General features: G+C 34.1%; 1 protein-coding gene across 5 annotated transcripts in view; it reads left to right on the top strand.

Moving 5' to 3' along the window:
• LOC115215680 overlaps positions 1-25,000 on the top strand; it is a 334,565-nt gene that overhangs the window by 121,391 nt on the left and 188,174 nt on the right. For all 5 annotated transcript variants that reach the window (XM_029784948.2, XM_036506022.1, XM_036506020.1 and 2 more), the window contains one exon: positions 8,549-8,636. The gene's annotated coding sequence lies outside the window, so the exon portion shown is untranslated. The remainder of the gene's footprint in view (positions 1-8,548; positions 8,637-25,000) is intronic.

The following is a 25,000-nucleotide window of genomic DNA, read 5'->3' as shown; positions in this document are numbered from 1 at the left end:
GTTTTCTCTTTTTGATAAGATGATAAACGTTGGGGTTTAATCTGCTTATATTTTGAGACATTTGGTGTATAAAATTCGTAGCAATTAGTGCTATTTAGAAATGTGTTTTACAGACATTAAGGAATAAAATAAAATAAAATATATTGAATGAAATGAAAGCTAATTTCTTGAAGCCATTGTTCTGTTTGTCTATAAATTTTCACAATTACAACTGATTGTAAAATGGTTAATGCACTAAAATAATTATAGAATTAGCGGTAAATACTTTCCGTTCTGGTGTGAATAAGATATGATGGAAAGTAAGAAAATGGCTCCTATCAATTCAGTCAATAAGATTGCCTAGTGTGAAATGAAAGCGACATACAGCAAGAGAAGGACATTATCGTTAATTAATTGATGAGGAAAACAAAAATCCCTAACAACCATTGTTAGCCTTACGAAAGAATAAGGGATGACTATTAAAGTCTCAAAATTAATGCTCAAGAGAAAATGTTATCATTGTTTGCAAATAAGAATCAATTATGAATATTTCGATGTATAAGAATTCTCCAACATATTTTCATCTTCTCAAGCATTACTGCTATATCGATAACGATTTTTCACGTAACACAAACAATGATGAATAACGTTTGCCTCATTCAATGTAGTAGGATAAACGGAAAATGGACTTAACTTAAATCGGTGAAGTATGTGTGTTTCAGTAAGTTAAAGTTGATTGTTTGAAGGGAAGCATTCCACAAACAGGCAATCACACCGTCTGTAGCAGAAAAGAAACGTTATTGGGTTGATATGTACTCGCACATTATATATATATATATATATATATATATATATAAAATAGAAAAGAGTGAAAAAACTACAGAAGGCTTGTTTTATAAGGTTAAAGAATATATTTAAGTCGTTATGTGCATCTATTTACATAAGAATCTCAGATGGAGAATTTTTGGAATGTGTTACAATTCTTCACTGTTCCACTAATAAACTGGATTTGGAGATTCTGAGTATTTCTAGGTTTATGTTGGTACATACACTAATGATCCTATGATGTTAGGTAGAAATGGTGTATGACCGCAATAATTCGCCATAAATGTTCACTTTTTCCTTACAGTCGCATCCGTTGGGCAGCATTTGATGACTTTTGTTTCTAGTCCACATAACAATATCACGTCTGTAAGGTTTGCACCGAATTGGTGTTTTTATTGGGGTCTTCCACCAGTATTCCTTGTTTTTAAAAGTGTGAATACTTGCTGGTCTTGACATGTTTTTGATGGATACCTTAGGACCGCACTCCATGAGGATATCATTGTAAATAGTCTTATTAGCTATATCACACAGTTATCATCTACATTTTGTGGTAGCTGCTAATGAGGTGGGTGATATGTATGTATGTATGTATGTATGTATGTAGTATGTATGTATGTATGTATGTATGTATGTATGTATGTATGTATGTATGTATGTATGTATGTACGTATTATGTATGTAAGAGAGAGGAAGCAACAGACTTACAGGCTGTGTTGGGTAGAATGAATATAATATATCTTTCTGATTCTCAATAATGATATAATCTGCTCTATTGCTCTATACTGCTAATGGCGCCTAATGACGAATTTGAAACAATCGTTTATTAAAGTGAAACTTCTTACAGATTATAGACTGCGATTACATAATAATTAAACCTTGTTCTCCATCCCAAAGGCTTCATCTACAGTTATCGGTGAAAGCTATACACACTAACATTAGTTAAAATTATTATAGTCTATTGTTCAACCATCTAAAGATCAAACATTTAGACAACTCTCTGGGTCAATCCTACAATATAAACACTTAGATCGCTAAGCACATTGGTGCTAATTCTTTTCCCAGAATTGATCTTACTTTATACTCTTCATTAACAGCGGTATTATTCCCCCAGAATTCATCTCTGTTGTCATGACCATATTTGTCAGTTACTTTCACATTTCAGAAGTTATTTTCTCTCTGCCGACACTCATTCGAGTTTCAATTATAGATCTTCTCATTTCACATATGCTATGTCCATTATCCATAGCCACATTTAGAAACACAAATTTGAATATCACTTCTTTACATGTGGCCTCTCCTATTCAGTCATAGAAGCTGTCACCACTGATTTCAATCTATCAGCAAAACTACCGCATTGTTGCCTCTTACACAAACACTCCCACAGACCAAATTCCATTTCTCTTCGCACCCGATCTTCACTTCCTGTACCAGTCACTTTACGACTTTCTCCTTTCCTGTTTAATACTGTCCTGTATTAATTTAAAACCTTCTTCTCTTTCTTTTCAAAGTTCCAAAAATTATATTCTTTATAACTAAAATGGTTTTCAGTCAAAAATAGATATGGCTTTCGAACTACAATTGTATTTGCAAAAGAGAGAAGAGATTCAGAAGGTTACAAGTATTTATATTAATTTAGTAATATTGATTTCAGAGCCAGCACGAGTCCAGTAATTTCGGGAAGAAGTAAGTCGTTCATACCGACTCCATTTTTAACTGGCACTTATTTTATCGATTCCAGCAGGATATAATGCAAGGCCTGTCTCGACGGAATGTAAACTTGAACAGGAACGAAATGCCGCTATGTATTTGTCCTTGCATACTAACGATTCTGCCAGATCACCGCCTTTGTTAATTTAGTACTATTGGTTTCAAATTATGGCACAAGACCAGCGAATTCGGGGAAGCGCAAATTGAATACATCGCCTGAAGTCATCAACTCGTAGAGGGATTAAAGCAAAGCTCACGTCCACGGAATTTGAATCCAAAACGTAAAGATGGACGAAATTCCACCGAGCGTTTTATCCGGCGTGCTAACGATTCTACCGGCTCACAGCCTCTGTTAATTTTATAGTAGGGGAAGACAATATAAGGCTACGAGCAGGCTGTATCGTTAGCACACCGGGAAAAATGCTTAGCGGTATTTCATTCGTCTTAAAGTTGTGGGTTCAAATTCCGCCGAGATTGTATTTCCATTTTATACTTTCGAGGTCCATAAAATAGTTACCCGTTGAACACTGGGCTGTATGTAATCGACTTATCTTCTCTCTCGAAATTTCTGGCCATGTGCAAGAATGTGAAGCAAATATTGAATCACATTTTTGAGGTACAGGAAATATGTACGTATAACCATTGGCAGATCTCATTTAACTCGGTTGTTATACAGCAATTTCTTCTGTTAAGTTCTTCATTCAAACGTACTCTCTGTTAATTTGTTTCTGATTTTCAACAAAAGATTTTATTTAATAAGCCACTACATAAAGTATCTCCGACAAAATTTGCAACACTTCATCCTGTCAATTATCCTACAGAAAAAATATGAACAGTTAAAACGTTCTTGCTTACATTTCTATTCATACGTATGCTCTCATGTAACAAAAGCTAAGAACATGACAATAATAATAGTAAGATGTTGATGCAGCTTATTACTTGTTTGAAAATGATATTGTAATATTCCACACTAGCTAAAGGCTAACTAATTGAAAGTAGCTCTCCTGTTCAGTATTATGACAATGGCAGGTAACTGCGCTGTTTATATTAGCTTCTACAGCACCCTATTGCCATTTGTATTATTTATTACTCATGTCTTCGCTTCTGTTTGTCTAATTTTCCCCCTTACTCAAAATCTTCAATATTTCTTAATTTTATATTTAGCATTTCATGAATATTCATAATCTCAAACTGAATAATGTATCTTGTATTAATGTCATTGCTATTGACTTTTATAACTCCCTTGCTTAAGATATATGCCATTTTCTACTTTTAGCAGTGATAGAAATATCAGTTACCACTGTCGCTTATAATGCTCCTTCATTTCATTTTATTTTGCCTTTTTAATTTCATCTTGTCATATATTTGGTTTTCTTCCATTAATGCGGTACATTTTTCTGTTTAATCGTTTTGCAAATGCAATACTATCTTCATAATCATCATTGTCATTATTACTGTAGTTAGCTCTAAACGATCACGTTTCACAGAGCTCTTCTTAGAAGATACACTCCTTCAGCATTAACTAATGACAAACAAATGGAGGGCGGGGTGTTTTTTCACCAATAATTAAGTTATAATTTGAACTATCTATTAACCGTAACTAGTTATGTTAATAATTTCTAATTAAAGTCTATTTTTGACGAGTTTTAGCGTAAATAAAAGCAAAAAGTTTTAAAGTATTTGTGAAGTATATTTGCCTCCTAAATGTGGCTAACCCTTAACGGTTGATGCTACTGTACCTTGTAACCCTAAAAAGACATCTCCTCCAGCAGGCTTTTGACACACTTTCTCTGCCCTATCAGTATTTGCAAAGGGAAGTCATCTTTCCCATCTCCAGCCTGACGAGATACACACGGACCAGAGTTTCTGAATATTGACCCGTCATCAACGTGTGACAACCACCGGTTGGCGATGGGTTCTCAATCCAAATATATATAAACTTTTTTCCAGTGACGAAAGTCACTAGTGTCGAAAAAGTGGAAACAAGGAATAATAAATCTCTGAGCGTGGTATAAACAGTAGCTGCACGACATCGTGAAGTATATTTGCCACTTAAATGTGGTTAACCCTTAAGGGTTGATGCTACTGTAGCTTGTAGCCCCAGGAAGACATCTCCACCTGGTTACTAACACACTTCTTGTGCCCTATCAGTATTTTGAAGAAAAGATATGCTGCACTTATCTCATAACTGGTAACACAAATGTAAGGTAGAAGTCAGATTTATTTCGTCTTATATCTTTTACGATAAGACGCAGATTATACGTGTTATAATCATCTACAGTGGTTTCACAAAGACGACACTTCTTATTTGGACCATAATATCATTCCCCCTTCGTCACGGACAAATTTTGATCTTAAACTTCTGCCAATATTACAAATAACTTCTTACCTCTCTTTATTCCTTCGAGAAAACTGAATCCTAGACATTTCACTTTATAACGGAAATTATTTTTGCTGAGGTTGAACAAGGTTTTCCCAAATAGGTTTTCTCTTTTCTCCGGAGAAACTAGTCTCTTACTCAATTCGTTATTGCCTATCCTCCCCTTTGCTAGTTATGTGTCTATTGAGATATTTTATTAAAACCATTCATCATTATTTATGGGGAAGCATTTAAGAGGTACCTATCTTTTCGACACATTCTTTCATACGGAATATCTACGACAAAGAAATTGGATGTTTCGACTTTTGCACATAATTTCAATTTTCCTATAGACATCAAATGGTTATATGGTAGGTTATTAGTATCATTTCTTGTCCTCCCGGTGCGGAAATCTTTCCGGGTCAAATTAGTATCCATCGTCAGCTTGTAGTGAATTCAAACTAAAGAGAACAATTAGATTAGCCTCTCAAACATTTCATCGGCCGGAAAAACAAAAATGTGTTATCAGAATAAAGGAGACTTTGCTGAAACACGAGCGCACAGAGATTGTTCGATGGGTTTAAGTGACGGCTGCGTAGTGCAGTAACAAAGATATAATTCATATTGGGACGGTTAGCTTATGGCCCATACTCTACAGGCTTTTGATGTGTAATGTTCGCTAATAGCATTAGTTCAACGGAACTTGCTGAACATTTCATATTGAACGGTTATACTTCTTAGGAACACCTGAAAGTGCACAGTTCAAGAATATATCCTGATTCTACTACATTCTCAGTACTCCAAATGCATGAGGAGAAATATATTTGTGAACTGCATAAGACACGCGCTGAAGGAATGAATAAAATGATGTGATTGTCATCGCATTTACACAAAACTGACGAAGTAGTCTCTTTCTTGTCTTCTTTTTTCTCTTTCCTTGTTACCAGTTCTGAAAAAGTGAAAGCGGATGCAGGATTTCCTCGTACATATTTTCAATTCCTGTGTTTCTGCGTTTCTTTCTCTCTTTTTTGTTTTGGCATTTATTTTTCTAATTTTACATTTTGACATGGAGGAAGACACACAATCTGTCGAAATATCGTTCAATCCGTTCAATAAAAAGAATCAATCATTATTACAAATCGCATCGCGCTATTCTTCTTCAAGTTGTTGTTGTTGTTGTTGTTGCTATTATTATTATTATTATTATTATATTATTATTATTATTATTATTATTATTATTAATATTATTATTATTGTTACTACTACTACTACTACTATTATTATTATTATTGTTATATATTAATTTGTCTTTAAGTTTTTTATGTAGCATTTCGGTCCTTGGTTTCTTAGTCTTTTACAGTCTCTCCATTTATTTGGCTACAGCCCGATAGTTCTTTTATTCATCTCTTTGGAATCGACTTTGTTATCATAGGGAAATTCAAAGTCTATTATTTTACTATTTATTTTATTATCTATAATCACATTTGGTCTTCTTGCCTCAACAGCATGTCAGGGTTTATTGGGACGTCCATAATAAACTGTAATTCTCATATTCTGTCACAGCTTCTGGCTTGTTCATACTCATGCAACGTTCCTCTTTTTTCGAAGCCACACACACGCCTAATATCCTGATGCATATTTTTTTTTATATACACAGGTGTTTCTAAGTTTATATTCTTTCGTGATAGTGCACTGCACTCATTCAAGATGTTGCTCATACTTTCGTTTCATCATTATCATCGTAGTCATCATCATCATCGTCATCACCATCATCATCATCATCATCATCATCATCATCATCATCATCATCATTATTATTATTATTATTATTCCTAATTTGCTTTTTGCTAGTATTTCTGTAGTTCAACGTGGACTGTCATCAGTATTAATAATATTTGTATGAACCGTTGACAGATATCTCCTGTCAAATTTTATTCAGCTGTCACAGATATATGAGGAATTTAATTAGCAGTGCTGAACAGCTTATTTCAACTAATTAAAAAGAAATCATTAATCTCTTCTGAAATTTCTAACAAAGTCTTTGATGATTCTGTTTTGACTTACAGTATTAGTTGCTTCCGTCTACTACATACTGTATAACGTTCATTTAAAGCAAGATATCCGTGGATATAGTACAGATCGGGAATTGATGTATTTAGTGTAGAAGTTTTGGTAGTCGGTCTTAAAGAGCCAGAATAATTTCCGCGGTAGTTATTGGATAGTTATTCTGGATGCTAACATAACTACATATGTTTTCTCGGAAAATACATTTGCAAAAGTACTGATCGCAGAAATTTTAAGATCGTTAAAATTTTCACCTACATGGTGATAACCTCCTTAGCTTATTATTTGTAAATGAGAATAAAGTAAGTTCAAGCAAAATTATTTTATGGTCATTGAAATTAGCTGTGGATAATGCGAAGAGGTAATTTGCTTCGAAATGACAATAGACTTCCCTGTTGATGGATAAGTATAATTTTGCTAAATTACTTCAAAAATTTAATGACTTTTAGTAGGTGTTAATCATCTACACGCATGCCTTCTATAATAAAAATTACTAATTAACTCACCATGAAAATCAAAATGTATCCGTTAATTCGTTTATCGCACAGAATTTATTGCAGAGCAATGCAGTTTTTAAGACGTTGTACGTTAATCGCAAGTAATCATCGTATATCCCATTTGATAACCTAAGTTATTTGACGATATTGCATGTAATATATGTTCGTCAACATGCTGCTAGGAATTTATGGTAATGGAGTGACACGTTTGTATTTCAAGCGGATTGTCTCGTAGACATATTTACCAAAGGATAGAAAATTTCCTCATTCCAACGAGGATGATTCCAATGAATTTTCTCTCTTGAAGCAATGATTTCTAAAATATTTGCGAGCATTATCTGCATACAGATGTTTTAAAATGTAGTTAAAATATACAGATGCTGTACAAAAACTTAATATGAGATCATGTATAATAAAACAAACATATGATGCTGTGGTACGTTTTGTAATACTGGAATGAACCGGCAGAAGAACAACAGAATGCACTTAGAAATATATATTAGGTATCCGTCTTGGAAATTCTATTCATACAGTGCTGTAAGCTTCCGTGCACTTAAACTGTTTTCAAATCAATAAATCATTCCGGATAATAAAGTAGAATCCAATTTACATCAATTATTTTATCTGACTACTGCATGTAGCTAAGCAATCATGTAAGATACTAAACTTGTTGAATTTTATTGTTTAAGCCAAATGCATATTAGGAACACTGCACAAGGGTCATGTACAACGGTAATCTGATAATAGAATCGCTTTCTGCTGTTAAGCTGAATAGAAATCTTGCTGGCTAAAATTGACTTTGGAGCACTAAAGGTCAACAGAAGATAGCTACTGTGATTTTCAGCACGGGGCAAACCGTCTTTGCAATTGGATTTCTATTGAGAAATATAAATAATGCATTAGTTGTAGTTCACCCAAATATTGTAGTAAAAGTTCATTCGCCCTCTCGAAAATTTTATGAATCTAAATGTCAATGTTCGTTGTTCATTAGCTCATTTAATATGCTCGTGTATGTTTCTGTCTGTGCGAGAAGGCATGTGCATAGTTGAAGAATTGTTTTAATCAACTTTGAAAATATTTCATCGAATGAATCAGTTATCTTTATTCTATTTTTCAGGTTAATTGAGATAGCTACTATAAGCTCTTGATGCATTCTAATGTTAATACAAACGACAACAATAGGCGAGAGCGTTCAGCCAATAAACGTAAGTACAAGAAACCTTTATATTTTAAAATCTATTTTTGCTTATATGCTTACATAATATTCAGTGCACATATTCCACAGCCAACTATGATTCGGAACCTTCTATATATATATATATATATATATATCACCGTGATCCTCGTCACCGTCACCGACCAGGCTATCAGATGTTGTTACACATCGCTGGTCACAATGCGCTTCGCATTGTTTTAGCCTTCAAATGACGCCACCCCGCTGGCTAAGCGAGCAGTCCAAGAGAAGAAAGAGTGAGAGAAAGTTGCGGCGAAGGAGTACGGCAGTGAGCGCCACCACCCACTGCCGGAGTCCCGTGGAGCTTAAGGTGTTTTCGCTCAATAAACACTCACAACGCACGGTCTGGGAATCGAAACCGCGATCCTACAACCGCGAGTCCGCTGCCCTAACCACTGGGCCATTGCGCCTCTACATATATATATATATATATATATGTATATATATATATATATATATGTGTGTGTGTGTGTGTGTGTGTGTGTGTGTGTGTGTGTCACACAATTGCGGCCGAACCCCTGGACGTTAAGTGATGAAGAGTTGGTGACCTTCTATGTTTGTTTTCCTTTCGTTTAGTATATGCTTTTGAACTGAACCTTCTGTGCGTTTTTTCCGCTTGTTTGTTTATTCCTATACGTATTTCACTATATATCTATATATATATATATATATATTATACAGAATTTGGCCACCCCCTGTACCAACATTGTGATTCACCGTCTCGATCGTAACATTCTTCCTTAAATCTGTATTGAGCCTTACATGCGTTATTCTGGCCTCTTCAAAATCTTTCTCTTCACTCCACACTTTTCTTCTCCATCCAGTTCGATCCAACTCAACGGATTCTAAGTCCTCTGGATCCATTCAATTGACTTCATAGTTATCCTTACGCCGTTCTTAAATCTTTTTTTTCGGTTTACGCAGATAGCCTTTCCCGTCTGCAAGCGCACCATAAACCAGCTGTTGGGAATGCCTTCAATCGCCATTCGAACCATATGGCTACACCATCTCATTTGGTTTCCCAAATCATCGATTTAGTTGAGGTGATGTCTGCAGATGCAAAGGGATCTATGTTTGGAGCAAAATAACTCTATTTAATATTTAAAATGTGATGAAGGCATTTTTGGTGGAATTGGTCTAACAATTTAAAATGCCTTTTATAACAAGTCCATATTTCAGAACAATACAACAGAGATGGTAAGACGAATGATTTGTAAAGAGACAGCTTTGTATTGTTATTTATGTCGCTGGCACCAAACGCGTGACTCCAGGCCACTAAATGCTTTTGCTGCCCTTTGAATTCGCAGATGTATTTCCGTATCAAGTTTTCTATCATTTTGTACAGAGCTTTCCAAGTAGGTAAACGAATCGTCAACCGCAAGTAACTTACCCTTAACAAAAAAAAACAGGTTAATGCGTTACGACTGTTTTTCTTTTTTCAAGTTGATGGTCAAGCCAAAATCATCACAAGCTGAGTTAAATGCAGATACAAGAGATTGCAGACCTGTTTCAGAATGACTGACAATATTGTAATCATCAGCGTATAAAAGTTCCCTAATGAGTGAAGTGAAAAGTTTCGTTTTCAATTTCAGTCTAGTCAGATAAAAACGTTCCCTGTTCGATATTTTATGTAAAAACCCCCTCAGAATTTTGAAAAGCGTGTGACTATACAACAGCAAAGTATATTGCAAAGAGGTTCGGGGCATCAATGTCGCCTTGCTTTACTCCATTTTCCACGGCAAAAGATTCAGAACCTACAACCAAAGTTAACTCTATCTTTCATATCTCGATGCAAAGCTGTAAGCATGTTTACGATTTTTTCCTGGCAACTTATTTTCCTTAGAATTAGCCACGGAGCATTGAGATTAACAGCATCGAAGGCTTTGCTCAAATCAACAAGGCAATGCTATAGGGCAAGATTCTGTTCAAAATTCTGCACATTTCTTGAAAATGTCTGATAGTAAAGATACAATCATCTGTACCTCTGGAAGAACGGACACCACTCTGAGGCTCAGACACTGTATTTGGAACTATGGAGGTATTTAAACGATCTAACAGAATATGGGCAAATACTTTTCCAACCACAATCAAAAGTAGCTGCCCCACTTGTTTTGCACATTTCCTTCACTTCCCTAACTGAAATGACTAGTTCTGCCTGTTTTGGACATACTACTGTTTGTTTCAGTTCTTGCAACCATTCCGCATCCTCTCTGTGCTCCTTGTGTTTGCTCCATATGTCATACCCAAACATTTGGCTTTCAATATTATCTGGTATGAACTTTTCGTCTGTACACTCTCCATTTATTGCTTTGTAGACTCTCTTCTAATCTACTCTGAATAACCTATTCGGCTGGTATCCCTTCATTGTCATCGTAACTTACCGTCTTTGCTTTCTTTGCAATGAGGCGCTGTTTCAGTTCCTCCATTCCCAATTTCAGGCCCTTTTGTTTCAATATTATACTTCCTGTTCACTACCGCGTATTTTGGTTCGCTTTTAAGGTCCCCATTTTCTGTTCGGTCTAACATAGAAATGTCTCGTTCGAGAGCTTATCTATCCCCTGTATTCTTCTTTTCCGCCACGGATATTTTCTTTTGTTACTCCCATTATATTTCTTTTTCTTGACATCAACACCGACATTTTCTGCTACGAAATACTTGCTGCTTTGATCAGACTATTCGTTTCTGTGATGTTCTTTGATCTGATGTATTTCAGAATTTCATTCTCATTTTTCGTCACTTGATTCAATTTCCACCGGTCAACCTTTTTACGGTTGTAAATATTCTCGCTGTCGTTCTCCCGTAGCCTTGACTGTATTCTGTCATAGATTGCCTTTTTGCCCATCTGTCATGTCATCATTAGTTTTATTGTCTTCTTTCAAACTATCTATATGTCTCTCATCGAGCAAGCTATCATTGTTCTGTTCCTGTGTTTTATTAGAATTTTACCTCTGTTTTCTGCTATGAGATTACATTTATCAGTAGGAACTCTATTTCCATCGTTTCCCCAGCTGCTGTTTTCCAATACCCGTCATTTGATAGCTTCGAGCTCTAAATCTGTGAATCAACGATTTTTTTCTTATTGCTGTAGCTTGATCATATATTCTCTGTTCCGTGAGTTGAAACAATCCTCTTTCTCTTCATTGATCATACAAAACATTGTCGGTATGCCTTAAGATGAACACCGTTTTCGTCTACGGGATTTGCTTAGGCAGAGCATTATTATTATTATTATTATTATTATTATTATTATTATTATTATATTATTATTATTATTATTATCATTATTATTATTATTATTATTATTATTATTATATTATTATTATTATTATTATCATTATTATTATTATTATTATTATTATTATTATTATTATTATTTATTATTATTATTATATTATTATTATTATTATATTATTATTATCATATTATTATTATTATTATTATTATTATTATTATTATTATTATTATTATCATTATTATTATTATTATTATTATTATTATTATTATTATTATTATTATTATTATTATCATTATTATTATTATTATTATTATTATTATTATTATTATTAATAATATTGTTGTTGTTGTTATTAGTATTATTATTAGCTTTATTATTATTATTATTGTTATTATTTTCATTATTGTTATTCATATACACTCAAAAGATTATTTTCTTCGAAAAGAAAAGAATCCTAACATTGGGTTACAGAAAATAAACGTAGATGCCAGGTCACCTTCGATATCAAGATAAACAGTGCATGACCTTGCAGGTGGGGTCCAGTTACAATTTTCTTCAGGTCGAGAAGCCCATTCCACACAAGACGGAATGAGGCTTGTTTTAAGGATGATGAACAAAACATCTGTGTGTCCAGAGGTGAATTGCTCAAACCCCAAAGAATTCCTCTCAATACATGGCTATGATGCTCCCCTATACTTCTGCTCGTGATCAGAGATTAACATATCTTCAGCCACTAAGAGACATGCTCAACTCATTATTGTCAAACCACAGTCAAGCAAACTTGTGGTATTCAGCAGAATATTTGCTGTAGCCTGTCTTTAATATCAAGACAAAGCAATATACATGTTAACACTCCCAATCAGCTAAGATCAAAAGTCATGAGAGCCACTGCCTGATAATGAATCAAGGCATTTATTATCATTATTATATTATTATTATTATTATTATTATTATTATTATTATTATATTATTATTATTATTATTATCATTATTATTATTATTATTATTATTATTTATTATTATTATTATTATTATCATTATTATTATTATTATTATTATTATTATATTATTATTATTATTATTATTATTATCATTATTATTATTATTATATTATTATTATTATTATTATTAATAATATTGTTGTTGTTGTTATTAGTATTATTATTAGCTTTATTATTATTATTATTGTTATTATTTTCATTATTGTTATTCATATACACTCAAAAGATTATTTTCTTCGAAAAGAAAAGAATCCTAACATTGGGTTACAGAAAATAAACGTAGATGCCAGGTCACCTTCGATATCAAGATAAACAGTGCATGACCTTGCAGGTGGGGTCCAGTTACAATTTTCTTCAGGTCGAGAAGCCCATTCCACACAAGACGGAATGAGGCTTGTTTTAAGGATGATGAACAAAACATCTGTGTGTCCAGAGGTGAATTGCTCAAACCCCAAAGAATTCCTCTCAATACATGGCTATGATGCTCCCCTATACTTCTGCTCGTGATCAGAGATTAACATATCTTCAGCCACTAAGAGACATGCTCAACTCATTATTGTCAAACCACAGTCAAGCAAACTTGTGGTATTCAGCAGAATATTTGCTGTAGCCTGTCTTTAATATCAAGACAAAGCAATATACATGTTAACACTCCCAATCAGCTAAGATCAAAAGTCATGAGAGCCACTGCCTGATAATGAATCAAGGCATTTATTATCATTATTATTATTATTGTTGTTGTTGTTGTTGTTATATATTTGGCTTTTGCATTGTATGTGTGCAATAACAGAGAACAAGTGAATTAGAAGTTTGTTTTAAAAGTAAGTTTTATTATATGATGATAGTGTGATGTTAAGATGAGTGTGAAACGTGTTTGCTATTATGTACATTTAAAAGTATTTTGACAGATTAAAATGTTTGGGGGATAACATAGACAACATTTTTACATAAGATATGCGCAGTTTCTATGAGCAATATCTTTTGAATTGCTTCCATTTTTGGTCATTTTCACTGACGGTCGCTTGTGTTCCCGCCGACTTTTATCATTGGAAAGGTCCAAGTCTTTGCAAATTCCCTAGTGAATATATCGTGCAGTTCTATCATGCTTGTTGAGATACTCTGTAGGTGCAAGAATGTTGCACATGGAGACAACATGATCGATGGATTCATTTTGTTGTTTATATACACGACATATTGGGCTATTGCTGTACTTTAAGATGTTGGTCACCGTCAAACACCGCTAGGTATCTGTAGCTCTTCGCTGGTTCTAAATTCTTTATAACATTCTCTTGCTCAAGATTAACGTTGGATTTTTCTATCATTTTCTCTCTGATAAAGGAAGCTATTCCTTATTTATCTCGGCCAAAATTCATCCTGATTTTATCAATGAACTGTTACCAGTAAGCCCTTTAGTTGTGGGTCCAGTTTTGCAAAGAACTTTAAGTCATCCATGTGAAAGAGATGATTTATATTTTTATCAAGAATATATATAGCCATATTGTACATCATCGAGCATTTGCAAAAGAGATGTTAAAGTTAGAGAAAAGAGGAGTGGTAATAGAGAGTCACCTTGGAAAATGCTACATGAAATTTTTACATCACCAGCATTGAAAGTTTCAGTGTCACTATTCGAAGTTGTCGATGTTATCCATGATCTCATACATACAGATGAGAAGTTTCGCAGAGTAGGTGTTATTTTATAAATTTCCAAACATTTCTCAATCCTGCTATGTGGTAGACAATCAAAAACTTCTTTATAGTCTACCCAGGCTATTGATAAGTTTTTGTGTTTTATGACAATCTTCCAAAATCATCTTATTGACTATTATTATTATTATTATTATAATTATTATTATTATTATTATTATTATTATTATTATTATTATTATTATTATTATTAAATATGATGCTAATCCATTACAGCAGTTGATGTAAACCTCTAAAAACCGTACCCTAATTTTTAGGATTTGCACATATAATAGAACTAACTTTTCAATGATTTTATCTATGTTCTGTTATTTCCCTGATCTACTTACCAAAGCATTTCTATGATTTGCCTATGTTTTATGGGGTCTTGTTGTTTTGTTGGTATAAACTTACTCTATGCAGTATACCTGCGGTACCATGTAGCGTTATTTTCTGCGTGCTGTCTATATTTATATGCTGCAGTTTTTGTTATGTGTTCGTCTACATGTTTTAGAATCCTTTACAATATACATATTTCACGGAAGCTCCAGGTATTAGCACCGAATGCAATTTTTATTCTAGATCCAAATGTTGCATTAATTATGGAATAAGAATAGTATATAATTTTGTATCCCTGTATTGAATATATGCTGCCACGTTGCATTACACTCTTATACATGGTAAATATAATCTTCCTGTGTTGCGTTTTGTGTAGTGTATTCTAAATAAAGTAATTATATTTCTTATTATTTAGCCTAGTCTGGCTAGCTAGTTCATTTAGCATTCAATTGAGAATTTTATAACTACAACTTATTACTTGTACAGCTAATGTAATTATGCAGATTACGTTATTGTTGCCTTTAGGTCTGTTAATTATCTAATGCGTATATAATATTTCTTGCTAACTCCTTTCCGTCCTTTCTGCTTGTTGTGCTCTGTTAAATTCATCGATTCTTTACTGGATGTATTTATGCGTTTGGTCGAATTCTCTTGTGTTTAAATTAGTACTATGTTAACGTTCTTAATATTTCTCTCTTCGAATTTGCATTTGCACATTTTTTAATCCGAATCGCATATTGGTTTCTCTAATAAATCCATGTCTGAAAGAGTGTTTCTAGTTATCTGTTACCTTTAATAGATATAGAGGAGGTGGTTGATTTATCCAATCTAGGGCAGTTTAACAAATTGATTTGATAGGGTTAGTGTCAGACGTAAATGTTGTGATACACAAAATCCCCTGACATAATTCTTTTTTCATGGAGAACGGTTTACCATTTATAAGTCTCTAGCTTATCTATTTAATCTTGACATGCTCAATGCATCTTATAAAGCTGTCATTTTAGTAACAGCTAATGTATCAGGATAAACGTGTGAGAGAATACTGTGGTGAAAATCTTTCTACTAGGCACTTCACGTCATGCTAAACACCGTTTTCTCTTACAACACACTTCGATTATGTCTTCTGGGACCAGAAATTGGTCTTTAGAGACATACAACCCCTTACATCAATTTCTCTGTTCTCTGGCGTATTTCAGTTTTTTCCCCAATTTAATTTCTTTTTATCATAGCTACCTTTTTTTCTGTCCCTGTGAAATATTTTAGTCAGGATTCCGTGCCTTCTAGTTGTATTTATATGCAGCATCTTCTCTATTTCTGTTGTTATAGCTTCATGTGATTACTCGTTGATTTGCAAGGTTATTCAACACTCAAGGGAAAGCATGAAACATTCCTGCCAACGTTAGTGATTTCTTCTAACTCAGCCTTCTTTCAAACCTTCCTTATTGCTTAAACAATAGAAAAAGAAAACTTCTTGTTTCGTCTGTTGTTTTTTCTCAATATATCAGATATATTTGCCCTCCAAACTGCGTTTCTTCGTGTGTATTATTTAATTAATGATATTATTATTATTATTATTATTATTATTATTATTATTTATTATTATTATTATTATTATTATTATTATTTTTATTTTTATTATTATTATTATTATTATTATTATTATTATTATTATTATTATTATTATTATTATTATATGTTTGACTTTTGCTTTACATTTGTACAAGTTGGCTCCAAGTCTCACCCAGAGACCTCAAGAGACAACAAGTTGGAAGGTCACGTTGGTATTATGCCTAGGGTGCCATATATTTGGTTTTGTACTTAGTATTGTTCTAGAGAGTGTTTAAGAATCCATAAGAAAATTATGTTTGTTTTAAGACTTGAGATTACATAGAAAGTATTTTGCGTAGGATATGAGCAATTCCCATGAGCACTATCTTTTGAATTTCTGCCATTTTGGGGTTTCCTGGAATCTGAGCTAGATATCAATCAGCCTCTTTTGCTATCATTTGCAAAGGGAGGCCATCCCTTCCAAAGACACAGATATTGTGTTTAGAGCCAGCTAGAGACGAAGATCTCTTGGGGCTATAAAGCTACAGTAACAACCCCCTCCCCAATGTGGTTAGCCATGATAAGATGGCTTCTATACTTTACATTATCACGCGATTACTGTTTCAATCTCATTCTGAGATTAAATAATATAATAATTGTCGTACAGAAAAGAAATCCCACCATGAAAGAGTGAAAGGAGATGAAGAACAACAATAACAGGTTAGAGAAACTACTGTTGCTCATACTTCCGGATACAGTGGAGAATATAACTTCACCAGCTATGTCCAGTAGGTATAAACCATCGTCATGCAGTTAGGAGAAGTTGATGTACAATAAACAGCATTTGTATTGATAGTTTACGGTAAATCCAGTGACTCAAGACGGCTCGAGTTTTCCGGAGTCGTTCTATTCACTTGAGCATGATGGAAAACAAACTAAACAGATGTGACAATGTGAAAAAGAGAGCAGGGCAAGAATAGTTCAAAATCGTCTAATTATAACTAGTCCAAGTTTTAAATCACGGAAACAAATTCACAATTCTCGTATTCTAATGTTCTTCAAAGCATATTTAAGTTTCTGAATACCTATTTTAGCAGACATTTTTATTATATTGCATAAATTATATTACTATGCTTTGAAGTCATTCTCAAGCAATGCTATACGAAAAATGTTACACAAAAGTTATTTAATTTTCACTATCGTAAATTTAAATGAATACTTTTATTTAGCGATGCATTTATGGTTGTCTATTTAAAGCTTTGGCACTTAAATAGCTTTTAACAATAAATTGCAACTGTTAAACCTAATAATATATGAATAATTTATAGATTTAATGAAGTATGATGTCCCCGTATTAAAAAGATATTTTGACTTGAATAAATTAATCATTCATATGGCATGTACATTTAAAAGCTTTATGCAAATTCATTAGATTAATTAGAAATAAATTCTAAGTTATCATATTCACAGTTATATATGTGTATATATATATATATATAATATATATATATATATATATATATATATATATATATATATATATATATCACAATGGATCGCGATTATTTTATTGTGCTAGAGTTGATTGATTACTAAATCCGGAAAAATCTGAATATTCAAGATTTTAAAGGAAACATGTATTGTAAAACTGAAAGATGCAAGTTACTATAACTCTCCTACAACCTATAGATCAGACTGAAACGTTGATCTATCCTGCAAAAGACTACATGAGTAGTTTGCATGGTGTCATCAACATCTTCAGTGACACACATTTTTCCCTCTCATCTATTCTGCTACTATTCCTATGGCCCCTATTAGTATTACTTCTATCCGTGGCGCTGGAAGTTGTACCCTTTGAACATAAATATTCAAGATTCACACACTGCTTATGAGTTTGTGTCCGGCATCACTTACTGCGGACTTCCTATTACACACGATGTATTCCTCCCAGAACATTTATTCACTTCCAACACATGCCTTTCTCGTAGTTGTCGACTTAAAACATTTCATACGGTACCCAACTGCAAATTAACATAAGAATGACAAAATACACCCAAATACTGACAGAACTCCCATTACTTCACCTGACTTAGAAACTAACCATCAGAAATAATGAAAAACCTACCTTTGATTTTAAAAAATCAAACAAAGACCAAAGAAGGCTTGTATGAATAATACCGAAGTCAACTGGAAAGTTAAGCTCCTGCATGGAAAATACCTTAACCACCAGATAGTGATCAAATTCGTACACACCAATGGCCTCAAGGGGCTGGTCTGAAAGGGGAAAGAGAAGGTTTTGTTATTGCAGCGCAAGATCATAGTTTACGCACCAGAAACTAGCATACAAACGTCCTTAAAAATGGATCTGACCCCTTGTGCAAACTTTGCGGAAAATTCACGGATACAATTGATCATGTTGTTTCTGGCTGCCCAGTCCTCGTTGAAAAGGAGTACCGCATAAGACATGGCAGAATAGGCCAGTACATCCAAAATTAAATCCCATCTTTGCCTTTGTTGTTTCCGGTCGCTTTGGTTGTATTTGATATTATTTTGTAATTTACTCTACGACTCCACGTAAGAATCATGTATTAGATTCGTTATTTCACATGCTTTAATAAAAATTAGATAATTTAGGATTACATGTAGCCTTAGTACAACTGTTACATTATCTGTTATAGTTTATTTATTTATCATCCCTGATTACTATTTCTTATTAGTTCTGTTTACTGCTTTTACTTATATAAATTTCCTGATAATTAATTAGATAGATGTTAATACTTTATGTCTAAAACTTTGACAATGCATTAGCTATGTTTTGCTTTGTATATCTGCAAATGTTGCCCCTCACATTATAACTGAAAGTGTAGCAGTAAATGCCAAAAGTCTACCACTGATTCTAAAGACATTCTAGAGTCTCAAATGTACTGAGTGTCAATGTTATTCACCTGCGGTAAGAGAGAAAATAGTTTGATGGGTGACCTAGTTCTGTAAAACTACCACACCGTCCAAATAAAATACTTTTATATTTTCTTATATATTTTCTTATATATTTTCTTTTTCTACTGACAATTGATTTCTTTTGACTAAGACGAAGATATCGCTGGGAGGATTGTTCCTTACATCTTTGGTTGATCAGTAGATCGATTGATAAAATTGACTTATGAACGCACCCAAATATGAACCTAAGCCGACAATAAATAAGTGTATATAACCTATTATTTCTGTCTATTACTTATACATCTGTGTATGGGAGTGTGTTTGTGTGTCTAACTATGTGTACTCACACACATTACCTTTTTCATGTGTTTAAATGCAAGCTCTATATGAAATAAGTATTAAGTAAATATGTAATTCATATTCATATACATTTTATCAAATTTTTATTTTTCATTCTAAATACATTTAGTAATTTTGCATTCCCAGCTTCTTCTTATAATTTTAATGTTATCATTTCCATACATATCGATGCTTGCATATTACTTTGAATTTTCGTTATATTAAATAATCGGTAAGCTGGTGTCGAAAGATTTATACATAGGTATAGCTGTACATACGCATAGTTGTGTTTTGATTTAGCGATAAATACTCACAAGTCGTTCTATATTCTTACAAATAGTTTAAGGTATATATGTGTAGTTCATATGAGTATGTGTCTGTGTGTGTCTGAATAAAATTTTCGGACAAAATAATGGAAATACCTTTGGTATCAACAACAGTTTTAATGCACGGAGGAACTGACCCATGCAGTGCCTGAAATGCTATTAGAATAATTTTAAATCATTCTCCAAATAGAACTTACTTGAGACGCCCCTGGAAGGGAACTTCTCGAAAATATGACATAAATATTCCGTATATTGAGATGTAGTGCCTATGCCCTCTGAATCGGCGCAATATTATCCTGGAATATCGAGCTATCATTATTGTACCGGAGGTATCTCAGACAATTCTTGACCAAAACCCTGCCAGGCACAAAAACTAAATGGTCTAGATATATTGGTGACCAAATCATCACGGGATATAGGTGACCACATCATCACATGATTTAGAGTGGTTGTCAAGCAGTCAGGGTTAAAAACTCCTTTGGCCTGTCTTCAGACATAAACTCGATTCGAAGTGGGGAAAAGGGAGAATCATAATTCATCAGTGCGGTTGACGTTATTCAACAATTCAGTGACAACTTCTGGTGATCTAGGAAAAATTTCCTTCATGCTTATGAATGTTTATGATTGAGGGAAGCAGTTTAGCAATTGCAGCCCTTCCATGGTGTCCAATTTTATCGCACTGACGATGAATGATTTTGTTTGACACAAAATGGTCGTTTAGATCTGCTGTCTCTTTTGCTGCCTTCGATTGTTTTTAAACACAATTTCTTCTAACTTTTCACCCTCGCAGTGAGATTTACCTGTCGTTCAATATCATAGTTCCCAAAGCTTATTCTACTTTGGTTTTCGAATGCCAACGTGATTTAGAGAAAGTACCGCACAAAATATCAAACAATTCAGCAATGATAGCGACTGAGCCTTCTGCCAGAAAAAAAAAAACAATTATGCGACGTATTTTAACTAATTTATACGTATATAAATATCTGCAGAAAAGAACGTAAAGAGTCCCCTGATTTATATGCATTATATACAAGGGATACATAAGGCATGTGAACAGTTTGGAATTTGTTGCATTGCCAATAGAAAAATTACCCAAATAGATAAATGGTTTTTCCGTATTTTGTTCACTTTGTATGAATGTTTTCTAACTTGTTTTATAACGCAACATTAAGATTTTCCATTTTCTAAATGTTTGCGATTTTATGCATGTATCTTTTTATAACAATTTAACGACCAATTAAACATATAATATCACAACTAATCTGCGCTAAAATTTACATCATTTTAATGTCAGTTATGAGATTCAATTTTTTTTTCTGCTGCAAAAACTATTACAATTTATGGAGTACTGACCAATAGATTCTCAGATAGTCTCCTCAACAGCCTTTTAATTGTTTTGAAACTTGTACTGAGATGTTAATGAACTGGTTGTTACCGTTGCATTTTTGATGATAACAATCGGTTCGAGCTTAGCAAAAGTAAGCCTCTACCCTATAACTTCTAAATTTTGAATGTTGTAAAGTGGGTTCCTCCCACTGGTGTGATATGTGACTGCTGTTGTACTGTAGTTGATGTTTTACGCTAGTAGCCACAATAGCTACTAGTCATCTGATATCGCTGTATCTCTTCCTACCGGAATAGTAATACACTGACTTCTATCTTTCAATCACTGATAACACCACAAGATACCCACTAGAACTGTCGGCTCTCAATTCTTCGGCCCCTGACCCTCACTTGACGACGGGCTACTTATCTGTTTATGTCTTCTACCACATTTTACCGGGAAAGGTGTACAGTGTCACTATACAACGTCGCCCCTTTTAATTATTTTATTTAACAATCAATTTCTTTTATCCACCCTTCCTCCTCCTTTTTTCATATACACAATATCGTTTCTTTTTGGGGTCTACTTTTAGGAACTCAGTGTTCTTCTTTAGACTTCTTGCAACGGTGCTGGACCTGGAAAGTATCATATAGCCAATCCATTGGTATTTCTACTATTGTTGGTTCCTTTTCTATGCCTCTTTCCTTAAGCTGATTTCTATCTCTCTTTATATTCCATTTCTGCTTCTTACACCATACATCATTCTTCCTATGTATATTACAATATCTCCTTCTCAGTATTGCTTATCATTTTTGTACATTCTTAGATATACCTTATTATCGATTCTAAAGAGTTTTGGCATATCTTAACTAGCACATATTTTTTTGTTCACTGGTAGCAGTTTATCGAATACTGACTTCACCTTTCTGGCAAACATTAATTCTGCTGGCTAACTTTCTTCTGGCGCGTTTGAATTCGGAGTTACACTGTATACCGTTAAGAATCGTTGGATCGTGACCTCATCCGTGGATCCCTTATTAGCTTTCTTTAAAGCTCTCATAAAAGAATCCATCAACAGTTCGGCCCTTCCATTCGATCTTGGGTGATATGGTGCTATAGTCTTATGTTCTGTTTTAAAGTGAATATCTCGTAGAGTCTTTTAAACTCACAGGATACAAACTGTGCTTCGTTATCAGAGACAATTATATCCGGTATACGAAATCTTGTGAACAGCTGGTGTAAGAAGTTTATTACCGTATGTGAGGTTGGTCGTTTGCACCTTGCGACCTCAGGCCATTTTGTGTAGCTGTCTACTACTTTTAAGTAATGATATACATTTACCGGGCCTGCATTTCTTCCAAATTTACTGGTAATTTCCGCACGATATTCCACATCACTTTTTTCGTTTCCGCTTCCTCTCTTGGCACTGCAATTACGGTGTCCTCCAGCGGTTCGTTATCTCTCGGAATTAACCGTGACAGACCATCAGCACGACCCAACTTGTTGAATGCAGATAGTTTAATATCTGCCTTCAAACAAGATATCGAATATCTGCCCCACCGCTGCAGTCTGTTTGCCGTATGTGACGCGATTCCTTTCTTGGAACTGTATATCGTTATTAGAGGCCTATGGTCCGTTTGCAACCAAAAAGTTCTGCCGTGAATGAACCAGTTGAATTTTGGAGCGCCAAATTTAACAGCCAAATCGTCTTTTCCAATCTGGCTTTAGCTCTTTTCCGCCATCAATCACGCTCTTGATGTGTGAGCCATGGCCTTTCTCCTGCCATTATTATCCTTGTGTAGGTACACGGCTCCTATCTCATACTCGCTAGTATCTGTAGCTAGTATTATCCCTAACTTTTGGTCGAAATGCGTAAAATACAACACTGAAGTTAACACATCGTTTAACTTGTTAAATGTTTTCGAGTACTTCTCTGTTCAAACGCATTTGACATTTATATTTAGTAATTAATTAAATGGCGCTTTACCTTATGAATATTTGGGATATATACTTGACAATAATAATTAATGATAATAATAATAATTTACCGAGCCAAGGAATGCTTATAGCATTGTCACATTCGCCGGCGGCAGCATATTGCGCATTGTCGTCGCCGTTGATGGGCCCGGTCTGCGTCCACTTTCGTCGATTACTTGACTTAGGTATCTTATTTTGGCCATCAAAAATTCGCATTTTTCTTCTGTCAGTTTTAGGCCATATTCACTTATTCTCTTTGAATACTTTCCTTATGTGTTCGACGTGTTGCACCCGAGAATCGCTCTTTATCAAAATAGCATCGAGGGATTGGATGGCGAAGTCGCAATCACTCAAGATCGCATCCATTATTTGTTGGTATGTAGCGGGTGCCACATTTACTCCAAGCGGCAGTCGTTTGAACTTGTACAGTCCACGGTGCGTGTTCATTTTACCTCCGTTTAGTTTAGCAAATACTTCTGGGTTTGGTACTGGGCAATTGTGTGTGTGTAAACAGTCGTTGGGTCATGTTGGGAACTCTGTTCACGCTCTTAACTTTTTTTCATGTCGACCACCGGTGCAGCCAAATCTGGAGAGTGATATTTTCAATTATATTCAGGCTTCCAGTCTTTCTAGTTCTTTATTGACCTGGTCTACAACCACATACGTCACATTCCGTTTAGGCCTGAAAATAGGTGTTGAATTTTCTTTGATAGCAATCCTTGCTTTTGTGTTTGTGCAACGGATTAAACCTTCCGAAACAACTTTCGGAAAGTTTATTTTATTTTTTGTTGTAGTTCATCGACTTCTTTCAGTCGTTTGTTATTGCACAAATCGCTTATGGGTGTATCCTATAAATTGAATTTCTCCATATATTCGGTGCCAAATAGATACACGGATTTTTTCAACACTTAAACATTCACTTCTTTGGCGTCATCCTTTTCACTTCGTTGTGGCTTAAAGTAAGTTTAATTTGCTGTTGGAATTATTATTGTTGAACTTGTTGAATTTTTGCTGTTATATTTCCCTTATTGAAGGGTAAATAATTGTGTTTTTTCCCACCTTTTAAGGGGCGAAAATAATTATTTTCTATTGCTTAAAAAGCATTATTATGGAACAAATATAGTTTGATATAATGGCGGACGAGTCAGGGTCGCCGAACGATTCTGAATTATCAAGTGAAGTGTTCTCAGCGCTGCTCGTAATTCAAAAAATTGAGAAAGCAAAGGAAAAATCTATTAATTTCGCCCATGTTGCTGCCGCCAATTCCAAGGCAGCTGAAGTAGATATTTTGGGATTAATTAAGTATCAAGGCTTTGCAAGAAGGCCGGGAATACTGTAGGCAGAGAACCATTATTTATAAAATTTTTAATATATAGGAAAAAAGAATTATGGCAGCACCGAACGTGCAAGTGGAGAAATGTTTACAACCGAAATGGAGAGAAACATCATACGCTGGTAAAGGTAAAATGTATACCACCGTGGAAGTACAGTTTTCCATCGAGGAAATTGCTAGAAAGCACTCAACGAAGCCGTTAAAGTCATCTGAAATTGTTCTCCACACTTATCGGGGTAAAAGGACATCGAAAATGAGAGTGGAAGAATTTTCACCAGATGTAAATTTAA

The sequence above is a fragment of the Octopus sinensis genome, linkage group LG9 (assembly GCF_006345805.1).
Source record: "Octopus sinensis linkage group LG9, ASM634580v1, whole genome shotgun sequence".
Classification (NCBI taxonomy): Eukaryota; Metazoa; Mollusca; class Cephalopoda; order Octopoda; family Octopodidae; genus Octopus; species Octopus sinensis.
Note: the sequence above shows the minus strand (reverse complement) of the source record. Positions and strands in the feature narration are given on the sequence as shown.